The sequence below is a fragment of the Pinus tabuliformis genome, chromosome 4_1, assembly GCF_031772625.1.
Source record: "Pinus tabuliformis cultivar Carrire ecotype Pingquan chromosome 4_1, CPIR1, whole genome shotgun sequence".
In the NCBI taxonomy this organism is placed as follows: domain Eukaryota; kingdom Viridiplantae; phylum Streptophyta; class Pinopsida; order Pinales; family Pinaceae; genus Pinus; species Pinus tabuliformis.
In genome coordinates, this window is record NC_142303.1 from 456,871,475 (window position 1) to 456,887,917 (window position 16,443).

At 33.1% G+C, this 16,443-nt stretch overlaps 2 pseudogenes; both read left to right on the top strand.

Annotated features, from left to right (window-relative positions):
• The first annotated feature begins 264 nt into the window (after positions 1-264).
• On the top strand, positions 265-6,064 carry LOC149176374 (alpha-glucosidase-like; annotated as a pseudogene).
• Positions 6,065-10,405: 4,341 nt separating this feature from the next.
• On the top strand, positions 10,406-11,282 carry LOC149176375 (ethylene-responsive transcription factor ERF016 pseudogene; annotated as a pseudogene).
• The last annotated feature ends 5,161 nt before the right edge of the window (positions 11,283-16,443 follow it).

Sequence of the window (16,443 nt, forward strand, 5' to 3'; positions counted from 1 at the left end):
CCTCTGAGAAGAACTCCCCCAGCTGCCACTCTGTACCACTTTGCATCGCCATATACAATGTCAGACGATTGAAAAATGGTCTTCCATCGGATTGATTTCCCAAGAAAACTGCAGAGCCTCCATCACATTTTACAGTTTCAACTGAATGAGGAAAACCCCTTCACATTTGTGTTTTCATTTTGCAGAGGAAAAATCTTCTCCTAGGGTTTTCGACAGTTGGATCCCACCAATAATCTCACACAATAGACCTGAGGAAATATCAAAATGCCTTGCAATGGCACCATCTCGGAGCTTGAAGGCGTGCCCTACAATAATGAGAGGGTTTTCAAGCTCAACTTCGTGGGATTTGGCCTCAGTGGAACAATGTTGACTTTCATTCCCAATTGTAGATCGTGGGGTCCTCTAGGAATTGAGTATATTTTTTACTTTGTCTCGTCCACATCCTCCTCATTAAATAGTAGGGAAGCACTTTAGCACTCGACAACATTCGCCCTATTCTGTGTTTCATAATCTTTGTATAACATTTAAGATTTTTTTGCTTGGGGAATCCATTCTTTAATTGTATAGGTCGATTGTTTCCTTTGTCTCGATCGAATCCCATGGCCTCTGTGAAATGCATGAATGATGTACATCAAAAGGATGAGCCTGCGTACATAGAGGGAATCCTTCTTAATGAAGCCAAGATTGTTCTGCACTCCTTGCCGTTGAATTGGGCCGACATTGTGGACGCAAAGAGCCTAGAAATCACGCCTCTCAAGGGCGCCATAAAGAATGAGGTATTTCAGTGTAATTGGAAGAAAAGGAAAGGGAAAAATCTTAGGAAAGCCCTGGTTCGAATCTATGGAGAGGGCGTTGATTTGTTCTTCAACAGGGAAGATGAGATCCAAACATTCCAGTGCATGTCGAGGCTCAGGCAAGGGCCACATTTTCTAGGTCGGTTCCTCGAGGGTCGTATCAAGAAGTTTCTCAATGCAAAGGTAATTTTATTTACTCAGTTCTTTGTCTAGAATTGCAGGTGTATTAATGAATATTTTTTCTCTGCTCGAATTTTCGTCGTAAAATGCATCTTTTCATTTCTTGTGCCCATAAATTTTAAATATATTTATGTGTTAGGGAATTTATCCCTTTTGTGTATGTCCAAAATTTTGAAAGTGTAGTCCTGAATGACCGTGCCTTTTTCAGTAATATAAGAGGGCTCTTCATAAAGTTTATGCAAAATACATTTTCCTCTTATTATTGCTGGAATCTAGTAAACCTTTTATTGTCTATGAAGTGGATATATCTTGGAATGAAAAACTCTCTAATTTTAATTTGATTTGCCAATATTTATTCCTATTTTCAAGTTTATTTTAGGCTTCGGTTATAACTGACCTCTGCCAAGTTATTCTTGAGCCTAAGTCACGTGACTTTGATAGTGATATGTAAAAGTTCTGAGAATGATGTAAATAGATCTTTTGTACTTAGTTCAAATGACTTAGTTTTTTGGCATATTTTGAAGAGTGCCAAAGATTTGTGAAGGAATACCTAAAATCATCTCATAAGTTATCTCATTCTTTCACTTATTTTATTTGCAGTTTATTACTTCCCATCATTTGACTCTAAATGACCTCTTTGAGAGCTACAAGAAAATAAATACCAATTTGAACATGGGATCTCATTCCTATACATATATATTCCTAACCAGAACCTGGCTCTTTACCTACTTGTAATCAAATACTTTGGGTAATGGTACAACTTATAAGGTTGAACTTCTAAAATAGTTTTAATTTGACGAGTTAGGACATGAATTTGTATTTGCAGCCCTGTTAATTTATATAACCATATTGGATTTCACAGGCTTTCATCAATTCAGGTATGGATACAAAAACATTTTAGATGTTGAATCATTTATAGCTGGATATGAAACATCCAAAATTACTCTGGATACAATTTGGACAAACATTGATTACATGGATGAGTATAAGGATTTTACTCTAGATGCTGTGAATTTCCCCGAGAAGGAAGTTCAATTTTTTTTGGAATGAATCTGTTATCTCAAAATCAGGCCCTGGAAGGCTGCAGACCAGGAAGACTTCAAGTAACTATTTCAAACCGACTTTAGGCTGAGGCTTAGCCTCCTCAACCTGAGAGGGCTCTCTCTTGATGGGTTGATGATTTTGATTAAAGATAAGATGGCTAACTCTTATAGAACAACTATGAAAAATATGAATGGTGGAAACACATTAAACAAAACTATCCATTAGGCTTATGGAGTCAACAACACCTCAAAATAACAATGAACTCAACCTTACATGGAAGTCAGGGCATTCAGCATTTAAACATTCATAACATAAACTCATATGGAACCACACAGTTTATAACTGTATACAGGAAGTCAGAGCACATTCAGTGAATTCTGAGTGATTATACATCCATACCACTGTAAGAATTAAGAAAAGGACAACATCACATATTCTGAACATAAAAAATCCTTCATGAATCCTGAGAAGTAAAGTCCAGCATGTATATTATTGAAAATGAGTCTTACATAGGCCAAATACCAGCTTTTTCATAAAATTTCCAACCCTGATTACATTGCTGTTTCAGCTATATATAGAGCTCTTATTCTAACTGATCGAGATTCCTCCTTAAACATTAAGGGAACTCGAAAACTACTTCTAATGACACCTATTAACCCTTTAACTAACTAATAAATACAACTGACTACTAATTGACAGCTCTAGAATCCTAAAACAATTAGGATTCTAATTCTACATCATGCTTTGGTCTACAATCATTTTCGTTCTCTGACATCTGGTTCCCTTCTGGCGGTGGCTGTGATGGACCTTTAATGCTTCATGTTGCTCTTCAATATCACATGTTTTCCAATATCATGAAACATAGGAAATTATCCCTATTTTACTGGTCTTTGGTTTACTTCAAAATGTTCGAATCCAAAGAAGCATGTCCTTTATCCTTTAATTACCCAAAATAGAGCAGACTGCCACGTCCTTGATGTGCTGTCCACCGTTATGAAACCTGATTTGATGATGTGTCATCCACTGTTTCGAAAACAAAAAGGAAAACGTATTCAAGCTGTCTGATACATGCTTCAATTTCCTTATGATATGACAAAATGCCACTTTTTGATTCAAACTATTTATTTCCACTTGTGCTAGTCTGATTGGCTGTTGTAACTTCAGGTGTTCTCGTTGTACACAACTGTCCTTCAAAATTTTCCCGCTTCAACTTCAAAACTGCTTGATTTATGTTGAAACCATCACTTTCAGCAGTTTCGTAGCGCGCTACGAAACTGCTGAGTTGTTTCAAAATTCACAGTTTCAACCCAAAACTTTGCTATTTGAGCACTTTTTCTATTTAAACATTCTTTTTAAATGCCCTGAAGCTATTCAAAATTGCTGTGTGATTTTCTTAAGGAAATCTTTCCCGCTGTCTTAGCTGCATCTTCAAAAAATTTAAATTGTAATAGACCTCCAGCTGTTCCTGAATTTGCAACCGCAAGAAGTGTTCCCCTGCTTCCATTTCAGACAAGACTAGCCCATGATTGAGCAGCAAAATACCTATCAATCATTTCATCGGACCTCAGTAACATGGCAAGAGATGGTATTAAACGTATTGTAGCACCAGCTCGAATAACATCTCTTTCTTGGAATAGAATAGCGAATAGCAATGTGCTGACCCATGTACGTCCACCATCCTCCATTTCTATTTGATGTGTGCTTGAAGAAAAATTTTCCAGTTTTTAAATTAACACCTCAATTGCACCTGCTTCCATGATGGCCACTTTACTTGCACTATTAAAGGAAGCAATCATTGATAGCAACCACATTGCAACTGTTCTGGCTGAAAAATAGGTCTTGGGACAGAGTTTATATCTTCTCATAAAAACTGAATTTTGAAAAACTGAAGGAGGCTTTTGTGAAAAAATCCATGCTGAAAAAAAACCTCTCTTGGTTTTTTGAAACACCTTCCCTACCGCCCAGAATGTGTCTTTGAAAAACAGGTGTAAAACAGAAGATGAAAAACTGCACCTACAGCAGTTTCGTAGCGCAACTTTGGTCATTAATTCCTCTCAACTCATAATGAATTTGAGGAAAATGGAAGAGGTTTTTGTACTTCAGTATCTTAGGAATTAAAACCTCTTTCACTTTTCAGAGATGAGTTTTCAAATGTTCAGGAACTCTTCTAGAAGCTGACTAGTAAAAATAAGGAGACAAAGTTCTTCATTTTTAGAGTTTCATTCTTATGCTTGTCTTGAAATCCTTCTGCTGACCATGTTGTCTCTTTAACCACATGAAATGCATTAAATCAACCATATACCCTGCTCAAATACTTTTGCTAAGACAAAAATTCTTTAATGGCGCCCGAAGCATTATGAATCAGTACTAACTATGAGATAATGACCATTTTCATAACATAGAGTTTAGAGTTCATGAATGTCCTTCATGTCCTTGTTTTTCCCTTGCTTGATGTTTATACCTTGTAAGTAATCCCTTTCCTTGAATTTGGTAATCTCAAGGTTGGTAGACATCAGTTTCTTTTTTGACTTCCTTAAAGCTACATTCTTCTTCTTGAGTGCTAACTGCCTTACTTGAGTTGAAATGGAAAACTTTGATGTATGCTGACCCTGAGCTTTGCCAAGTGCTTCTTATGCATGAAAGGAACACGAAATTGACCAAGAGAAAATCTTCCTTACATTACCCATTTCTTTGAAATTTGTTTAGTGATAACAGAATCCATGCTAATGGGCAGACATATGTTCTTAATGTTGATCCAGGTAGGGCTCAATTCCACATTCAAGAATTTTTCTAGTGAAAATTTCCCCTCTATGACATAACCAAAACTGAACTGAGTCATATCAATACATTCTAAAGATACAAATTACTCTCTTAATTGTGTAGGAATAAGCATAAATGAATCATACAAGAATTTTCATAATGGAAAGCAAGACAACATTTTCATTAAGAAAGGATGTGTGCCATTATTGAGACAGGTGTGGCTAGGCCCAATATATTTTCCAGATTTTCTGAATCCCAAGGCTCAGACATTTTGGACAAATGAAATATCTCATTTTCATGATACAGTCGCTTTTGATGGCCTTTGGCTTGATATGCATGAAATTTCCAACTTTTGTAATGGGATCACATGTTCCTTACCAAATGATGGGAGCTTCCTGCATAAAGATTCATAGACAAATTGATGCTTCGTTTGTAGAAATTCCAACACCACCAGATGGGATGAACCCCGTCATCAAATCAATTTTGCTGGAGGACACAAAGCATTGGGTATCAAAATTGTTGCTACTAATGCAGTTCACTATAATCGTGTCTTGGAGTACAATGCTCATAATCTATATGGGATATCAGAGGCTATTGTGACGAATAAGGCATTGAAATCAGTACTGCAGAAGAGACCATTCATACTTACTCGTTATACCTTTGTTGGCTTAGGTTCCCATGCCACACATTGGAAAGGAAACATTGCTACAACTTGGAATGATCTCTCATACTCCATACCCACAATACTAAGTTTTGGGTTGTTTGGAACCCTAATGGTAGGTGCTGATATTTGTAGACTTTTACAAGACACAAACAGAGAGATTTGTAATAGATGGATTCAACTAGGTTCCTTTTATCCCTTTTCCAAAGATCACTCAGATAATAATAAAAGGTGCTAAGATATTTACTTATGGGAATCACTCACAACATCTACAAAGAAGGTGTTAGGTCTATTATACAAACTCCTTCCTTATATCTACACATTTCCTTTTGTAGCTCACACTAATGGGTCTCCCATTGCTAGGCCTTTGTTCCTCACATTTCCTGAGGATAATAATACACTAGGAATCAACACCCAGTTCCTATTGGGTAAAGGGGTCCTAATCTCACCTGTTTTAATGCAAGGAGAAATAACTTTCGATGTTTATTTTCCAAAGGGAACTTGGTACAATTTGTTCAATGTAACATACTCAGTAACAGTTACAAATGGCTCAACTGTGACACTTGAAGCTCCACTAGATACCATCAATGCCCATGTATATGAGGGGACTATGATGTTGATTTAATATAAATAAAGTTTTATAACTCAACTTGTTCACATACTTTGTTTCATTCTTTTGCATTTATATATGAGTTTATTTTGGTCGATATAAAGTTGAATGAAATAGAGAATTCTCAGAATTGGTCAATTACTATATTTTTCTTGTTAAAGCACTCGTAGTGTTAAAAAGACTTTGCATACACATTTTATTTGACATGAACCAAGGGAAAAATTGAAAATAGAATTCAAAGTATTGTTATTCCCCTTAAATCGTGTCATTTGCAATAGTCTACATTTGGATTTGTCGCTTGCTTTGCTGCAATTGTCGTGATACTACCGATCCCCACAAAATAATAAACACCTCTATTTTCAAGATCAACTTTATTTTATCAAGTTATGAAAAACTATCGTTCCATTTAGCACACAACTTATGCCTTATCTACATTGATTTACATAGGTTACTACAGTACAACAACTCTAGGAGAACTTAATGCTACTAATATGAGCATGTTTGCATTTGTATTGATTTATTTGACTTATTTCATCATCCAAACAATTCCCCACACCTAAAATTTATTTTTAAATAAAATAATTCATATTTATAATTTGAAGATTCAATTAAATAACATAACATATCACATCTTCTTTCATCAATGCTACTCTTCCCTATGCTTCCGCCTTACGACGTTTTCTTTGCAACCTGTGGTGCAATTGCTAGTTACTTGCCAAATAGATATTATATTGTACATTTGTCCAACAAAATGGTTACTTGCAACATGATAGTGATGAATCCCAAACAAATACGCTAAGAACCATAATTAAATAATTATCTTAGCTAATAACCTTAATAATCTATTTCTTCTTATTTTCTCTTTTTTTAAGATGATTAATCTATATATATAACTTGTTCTATTTTTTTGATGAATATTATTAATATATAAATTAATAAGAATAATTTATTTTCAATAATATATATTTTACATTTAAATTTTTGAAAATATAAAAGTATATTAATGTTTTTAACTTTACAACATAGGAAAAAGAACATTGGAGAGGAAATACATATACACACAACTTCAACCTAAGTTAATATTTTCCTTTTACTATTTTCTTTTTCCAAAAAAAACATCATAAGCAATTTGGAGAAATTATACATATGATTATAGGGTCATGTATTACCTAAAAATATAGGTAATTTTTAATTAATCACTTTATTTGTTTGTGTTATGAATAAAATATAATTACATAAATAATAATTAGGAATAGTTAATTAAATAGTAATTAGTTAATCAAAGAGGCATGTCCCTATGGACATGATCATTCATGAAAGAGTACCTTACTAGATATATAAAGAAAAACCTCATTTGTAACATAATCATCTCATATCAATTCTTTTATATAATATTCAATATACAATTACCTGTTCTATTATGGATGGTTACATCTTTGAAGTATTTTGAAGATTACTTTGCTGCGTATATGAACCTTGTTCGTTACATTGGTATCCAAACATTATTCCAAGTATACTAACTTTGTTCGTTACATTGGTATCAGAGCATTCCCTTGAGTATTTAAACCTTGTTCGTTACATTGATCCAGTAATCAAAAAATTTCACAAAAAGATTGATTTAGGATGGTTAGATAATTTATTAGTGTGAAAATTTTGTTTATCACTTAGAGGATTATATCATGTTATATCTACGAAGATGACAGTTCTAAGACGATAAGAAACTTGAAACAAAAAAAGATGTCAAGCCTTTTCATCAATAATATTTGAGGACAAAGATTTTTGAAACATATAATTATAGTTTCAAGTATTAAGTAAAAATATAGGTAATTTTTAATTAATCACTTTATTTGTTTGTTAATAAAGTTGTTAGATTGTTCATTTCAATTCATTTTCTTTCTCTCTTTTTTAATGTACTTTAATCTATATCACTAGAAATTACATCATGTTGCTACCATTGCAACTCTTTGAGTTAATATAATAACTCTTAAATTATATCTTAGGGTGAAGGTTTAGCCCAAACAACTCAAACTACCCTTGATAGACTAATCTATCTAATTTTTAACAGATACATGATATTCTAAAAAAACTTTAAAACTACATCTTCAAAGAAAATGTGAAAATATTTTAATATTCATTCCATGAACCATGATAAAAGAAGCTTGAATCATCTTGCGAAAACATTTTAATATTCATTTCATACACCATCATGTTATCATTTAAATATTTTGATATTTTTTTGTTTTATTTTTAAATACACTTAAATGTTTTAATTTTTATTTTCAATTTTATTAAGAACATGATAATACATAAATGTAGATATGTATGTCTTTGGCAATTTTATTTGACATATTTTATAATTTATATATATATATTCCCCAAGGAAAAATTGTAATTTTATTAATGAAAACAAAATTACATGTTGCAGATGCTTAAAAGCATTCCATCATCTAGTCAAAGACTGATGATCATAAGTTCATACAAAAAAACAACTAAATACAAATGAAGAGAAAAGTTAAGCTTGTCTCCATTTCGTTTTCTCTACCTTGCACCATTCTCCTTGAGATGGCGTGAAAGAGACAAGAGCGAGCTGATTTACTTCTTCTATTCTTGCAGAGTCCTTGTCTTAATCTGAGTTGTCTGATGTATGTTGACGTTTGATTCCGTTGGTATCCTTTACTTATGGTATATTTGTTGGTTGAGTTGGGGTGACCTATAAGTCATATGGATATTGTGAGGAATTCCCCTTTTCTTCTATTTCATTAGGTGTCTGGTTATGTTCATTAGGAATGGGATCATTCCCTGCTTCATCCTCTTCCTCATCAAGCTGATTTGGGGGGAATTGCCATCCTTTGGGTTGCTTTGCTACTTTCTTCTTCCTTCGAGTATCTTTCTTGGCTTCAGGGCATGCATTTTGTAGATTTCATGTTTTTCGGCAAATTCTGCATCTGAAGGTTGTGTTCTTGTAATCTAAGAGATCAGTCCAATATTGCTTGTTATGAATCAGTTGTATGCGGTTTGGTAAGCCTTTGCTGAGATCCACTTCCACACAAATTCATGCGAAAGTATATGTTCTTTCCTCCATTATTTGTGTATCTATTTTGATGTAATGCCCTATGATATTCCCAATACCTTCTAAGACTTGATTGTGCCAGAAATGTAGGGGGAGGTTGTGCAGCCTGACCCATACCGGCATTCTAGATATAATCATGGAGTTTGCATCAAATTCTGGGAACCATGGGGTAATGAAGAGGCCCGTCGATCCCCAGAACTACAATCCTTCCTGAAGAATAATGTCACGTGCCTCCGATGATGGGAACTTTATAATGAAAAACCCTTTGGAGTAGAGGTGTATTTCATAGTGTATTGTCCAATTTGTGAAGATCCAATGAAAGAGCTCCACTGGTTTTGGTTAGAAACTATGGAATCTACAAATAATGGCTTGTGATTCATATGTAGTGCATTGATCATCCGCTTATGTAGTGTCTATATGTAGTTCTGGAATATAATTCAGTTTCTCCACTATATAGCGGCTGGGGGAAATGAGAGCTTGTTCTCTGGGTGTTGTAGCTACAGTTTTCCCTGTAGAATATTCTTGTAGGAGAGTCCTCCATTTATGTGTTCATGTCTTGATTTTGTACCTTTAGATGTAATGATTCCAGAGCCTCCTCCAACACCTTTTGTTTTACTGGATCTCGTTGCTCCACCTCTCAAATGCAGATTGAAGATTATGGTGGTCGCTGATATAATGTTGTATTCTTGTAAATACCGATTATCCTGCATAGATCTGCCCTCATAGATAAGGTGTTGTAGATGCACTGGATATCCCTATTTTTGCATGATATTTTGCTTCATTTGGAGTACTATGTCTATAGCATGCACCCAAACTAATGAAGACTTCCCGGTAGGGGTTTTTAAAAAAAAATGGAAGTGGATTGGTTCTACTTGTTGCAAAGATTCAAGGTCCATATTGATGACGTAAGGCGATTCTGACATTCTATATCTACTCATGGAAAGTGTATCCATTTGAGGAGTGAAACTATAAATGGATATGCTCTCCACTTTACTTTCATTGGACTCCTCGTCACGCGAAAGAAGCTTCCCATCAATTTCGTGCTCTTTAACCGACTCAATAGTGTTCCGCATATTCCCTGAGGAACCACGTCACCAAATCACATTCACCAATTTTTTTACCTTTGCGCCTATATTTTTATCAACGCACAAATCTATCGGAACACAACGCTGTTTGAAAGCGAACACGTGTACTACGCATAAATTCTTAAGAACTCAACGCGGTTTCTCTCTATATATATATTGCCCTGCATCTAACACTCTTATCCTCATCAGTGAGTACAGATATCCTACTATCCTACTATTGTAGATGCACCTTTATGCGTCCTGAGTTCAAACCCTCTAGGCTTCACACTCCCCCGTTTTAAAGACTTCGAGCTTCTCAACCACTTCCTGAGTTCGACTCCGGAATACCAGAGCAATAAACCGACATGGCTAAACCCTCGCAAAACCAGAACGCCCAAAACAGACGCCAAAATCGCTCACTGAAGTCGCGGCAGTTTAAGGGAATTCGAATGAGAAAATGGGGGAAATGGGTGTCGGAAATACGAATGCCCAATTGCACAGGCAGAATTTGGCTCGGCTCCTATGACACCCCGGAAAAGGCTGCCCGCGCCTACGATTTTGCGGCGTATTGCCTGAGAGGATCAAAAGCCAAGCTCAATTTTCCCCTGTCTCCGCCGGAAATCCCCTGCGCCTCTTCTTTATCGCCGCCCCAAATTCAAGCCTCTGCCGCCAATTTCGCCGCAGAAGAATTGCAGCTGCCTTCTGAAGCAGCAATTTCATCGTCCTGTTCAGAAACGGAATCGGAATGCAGCAATGACAGCCATGAGATTTGGACAGAAAAAAGCCCGAGATTTTGGGATTGGGTACTTCTTGAATGTCTGGAGAGCGGCAAGTCTCCGAATTTAAATGAATTCCCGCCGTTGGATGAGTCTATGGAGTACTTTGGGGTGAATTTGTAGCTGACGGAAGGCGATTCATTTTCAAATTCTTTTCGGCCGCGTGAGAAAGCCGAGGTTTAATTGTTGTTTGAGACATTTATGACATTGGTGGATGAATGCTCCTCACATTGAGGACATGAGCTGCCAACTCATCTGCAGAATTCAAGCAGATTCTCAATTATATTAATACACTAATACTACAGGAATATCTTTCCAACAAACCTAGCATTACTAGGAGAGAAATGAATACTGAAACTGGTATTTAAAATAGGAACGAATAATGAAATTAATATTTGGAATTAATTGATTTGGATTTTGACCTTTTACTCGACCATGTGATTCTGGTCGTACGATAGGCCACATGAAAGTCGGTAGCCGCAAAACAAACAAACTACAACATTAAGAGGGTTTAAAAACCTATATCATCCATATAAAACTATTTTATTCTTGCATCCACCAGTGTTTCGTTCTTCTCACCTGAATTTTTTTTTTTTTTATGTGTTAATTCTCACTAGAAAAATTGAAAAAATTAAAAGATAAATATAAAGACAATTAACACGGATGTAGCAACGTTCTTGAGTTCTCGTTAGAAGATGGGATGATAACCAGGAAACTGCTGAATTAAATTAGATAAGATCATAATTTGACCATAATTCTACATAGCAAACTAAATAAGAAAACGCAGTAAGCATTTATTTCTACACAAACTAGATTTTGAATTCAGCTTCACAAATCTAAATAAGTTTAAATTTGGATCCATTGAATGGCTTTTTATATCATTTTCTGTTAAGATTAGGCTTGATTCGGGAATGCCAATGTACAGTTCATGGTTTCAGGTGGTTTTGTGACCCTTGGTTTTATGTAAGTTGTACTTGGTTGGAATGAAGGTTATAAATAGACTTATTTATTTTTATTCGGTCGACTGTATAGACTAAACGTTGATCATTGTATGGGACCAAGGGTTGAGAAGGTCTCTGACAAGAAAAGTTCAGGGTTTTGGCCGAAATGTAATATAATCTATTAAAATAGATTTTTCTGAAAATTAAATAATTCTTGATATTTTTACGTGTGTGATTATTTTTATTTTCTGGGTTTTCCCAAAATAATTCTTAATATTCTTATGTGTGTGATTACACCTATTTTCTGTTCGTGATTAATGTTTAATTTACCTTATTTTTTAATACATAACATCCTCTTGCAAGATCGCACGGGGTAGGCATCTCATAAAATTATAAAGAACCTCGAGCCCACATTCATTGGACTAACAACACATTGTGGGTACTTTCTCCAGTAAAAGGGGGACAACGCTGAGTATGATGTGAGTCCATCATAACAGGTACAGTTTTTAAGACCAAAATAATACAAAATACAGATTGAAGCATAGGGTTAAACTATGGATTAAAAAATCATGCATACCTTATTCTGATGACCATGGTTGTTAACACATGTGGCCATTGAATTAAAAATACAACATATGTAACGTAATGAAATTCTCAAGCTATACAACGCAGAAATTGCTGAAACTAATGATGAACAAAGTACTGAAATTGCAGAAACTAATTCCATAAATGGTACTTGAACAAAGTACATTAAACTCCAAGTATCTTTTTCACTATTAAATTATATCGAAAGACTATAAACTCCAAATATTTTTTTCTCTATTTAAATTATATCGAAAGATTATGGTTTTGCCCTTGGCTGCATCTTTCCTCTGATTAATCTTTCTTGTACAACCAACACTACAAGTTGCTTTCAATATTCAATATATTTCCATAAGTCAACAATGACATTAAAAAAAACATGGTATAATTTGCAAGCCGACAATCTTTGGAAATTATAAAATTTTCAAGCAGATACAAGGTTTACCTCTCCAGATCTTGTGTACAAACGCCTAATAGTGAATCCACGACCACTGCTTGCAATCGGGCTTTCAATCTGTATCATAGACCATGTATTGAATAGTTCACATAACCTGATTAAATAAACTGGTAAATAAATTTGCAGTAGTAACTTTGCATGTGAACTAGAAAAGCAGAGAAATGGCAGAATGTCAATCCACAACGAATGCTAGATGGATTTCGGCTAGAGAACAAAAAGGTTTTTGGAAACCATTTACAGTGAAAGGATCCACACTCCCAACACCGACCAAATTTGCAGTTTGTCGGTCCACTACGGGTGTACGACACTAGTTTCAAAATCGTAACGCTCGCCGCATAGATAGAAACAAGACACTGGTTTTTAAAAGCTCAATCTTATCTCTAGTACCAACAACTGTCACGTACAAGCAAGTATCTACGCACAAGCAGGGCAGTTCCAGCATCTGAAAAAGCGGTCGCCAAAAGGATGATGGTGAAAACTTGGGAGTTGGTACCAGAAATAAAATATCCTTTTTCGTGTAGGTTAAACAATGATATATATATATATATATATATATATATATATATATATATATATATATATATATATAATTTATTTATTTATTTATTTTTACTAAGAAGCTCAGGTTTAAAATTTAATTTCTGTAGTAATTTAGCTATAAAAAAATTTGGGTAACTTGATATCAAATTTTGGACAAAAAACACACCCTAAAAATACCAAAAAACTAAACCCTCCGAAACATATAAGTGATAGCTTATGGATAAAAATAATATATCTAACTCCAATTTTGTAAAAAAGATTAAAAAAACCAAACCAACCAAATCTAAGTTACACTTGGTTACTTCCCAAAAAATATTATATTGTACATTTTTCCAACAAAATGTTACTTCAACACGATAGATATGAATTTCAAAGAAATACTCTAAGAACCCTAACAAAAGAAATATCTTTGCTAATCACCTAATAACCTATTTCTTCTTTTTTCCCTTCTTTTTAAGATTGATTAAATAGGAATATAAATGGAATTACTCAAAATAATATAATATATATAACTTGCTATTACTCAAAATATTTTACTCAATAACCATGTATTAAACTCAATAACCATGTATTAAGAATCTATAAACTAATAAGAATATTTATTTTCAGTAACATATTTTACATTTAATGGAAGGAACTTAGCTCCACTGGTATGTTTCCATATGAGTGGGTTCAAGTCTTCAAAAAAATGATATAAGATAGCCCTGATTTGAAATAATAGCAACTATATATACAAATTACCAATTCTATTAAGTTAACTATACTCATTCTAATTTTATATAAATATATATATTTTTCAAATTTTTATAAAAATAAAATTATATTGATGTTTTTAACCAAAAAACAATTATAAAATTAAAATATAGGAAAAAAATCTATATAAACAATTTCAAACTAATTTACTATTTTCTTTTCTAAAAAAACATAAATAATTTAGGAAAATTATAAATATCATTTAAAATAAACACTTTATTTTTTACTAATAAAATTATTAGCATTAATTTATTTTTCTTTTTCTTCTTTTAATTTCAATTCATTATATCACTAAAATTTGCATCACATTCTTATCACTGGAACCTCTCGGATCAATATAAAACAGCTTTAAGTATATCTCAGTATGAAAGTTTAGCCTGTTAATTCGAACCACTCCGAACCACTCAAACCATACCTTGATAGACCAATCTACATATATTTTAACAAACACTTGATTTTTAAACTTGATTTTGTTAAAAAATTAAAGCTACAACTTCAATGACCGTGTAAAAATATTTTAATATTCATTCCATGAACCGAAGTAGGAGCTTCAATTAACTTGTGAAAGTTAATTTTTTTTTTTAACTAAACCCAAGTATTTTCATTTTCATTTTTATTTTATTAAATTACTAATAATAATACATATAATTATGGACACATTACACAATACTTCACATTTTCTGTTGACATATTTTATGATGTTTTTTATAATTTATTTTTTCCTAATATGATATTCAGGGTGTAAAGAAAGGTTTTTTTTGATATCTTTTATAATGTTTGGTATAATTTATTTATTTTTAATATCATATGTATAGTGTGTAAAGAGAGATTGTTATAAATATTAAATTTTTGTATGTATTAATTAAATTGAAATGTAATGTTATGAATTCTTATAATTATTAATATAATTTTATATAATTTTAATTTATATTTCATATATATTTTATATATTTGTATAAATAAATATTATTATTTGTAATTATATGTTTATTATATAAATTTAAAAATGAAGTTTTAAAGTATCATAGTTACATATATGAATTATGATTACTTAAATTTTTTTGAATGGAATAGGCATATCATGAATTGTATGATTATTTAAATTTCTTTGAATGGAATATGGATACCATGAATTTCTTGTTGAGAAATAGTTTGTAAATTTTATTAATAAAAGAAAAATCACTATATAAAAAATTGAATTGAATCAACTTATTATTATTATTATTATTTTAATTGAGTTCAAATTATATTTTATTATTATTATGTTTTGATATAATGCTTCATTATAACATTTCATTTAATGCACCATTCCAATATCTCCCATGGTTTCAAATAAAACTCCTAGTATGTTTCAACAACCCTCAAAACAACATGGCACATATTGAATATAACATTTACAATAATGTTTGTTGAATTTTATAAATGGAGCACTTGAAATGCTTTTAGTTTTAGTTATGTAATATGTGTTGAGGCTGACAAAAGTGCTGTTGAGCAGGTATTATGGATTCTTCTATCGTCTTTTCATGGTCACTTTTGGTAGGCATAACAACCTCGCTAGGAAATTTGTACAACATATAGTAATTTCAATTCCCTCCTTTGCATCATCTTTGTAGACTAAAGCATCTCTCAGCTTTTGTGATATAAATCCATTGATATTTTGTGCTGCTTCTTTGACATGTGTGGTTAGTCCCATTGTTGGATTCTTTATCTCTATGGGAAGCCATTGACTAATTTAAATGCTAGCATTCTTATGTCCAAAATTTTGATTGGGTTAACTAGCATGGAGAAGAAGCAAGGATAAAGAACCATTTTCCCACCCCTTGCAAGGTTTGATCCATGAAATCCCGCATTCTTGTGTTTCAATTGCTAGATGTGACTCTTAATTACCCACTACACTTTATTGTATAACTTGTGACATCAATGTTGACCTTTGTCAACGCATAAAAGAAAATCCTATGACTTTTTTGAAGAAAAACAAAGATGTTCCAACAAAGTTGTATAACTCCATTGATTCTCCCAAGATGGATTTCGTTCATATTGCTTCAGTGAAACACCCAAGGATCCTTGAAATGGGATGTTTGAAAAGAATGTATTCAAGTAACCATTATCAAATTTATCAGCAAGGTAGATTTGGTGGAAATGGTGTTGATATAAGTGATGGAGGATGAGAATTTAAAAGTTCACATTAAGGAAGGATACATTTCAACCCAA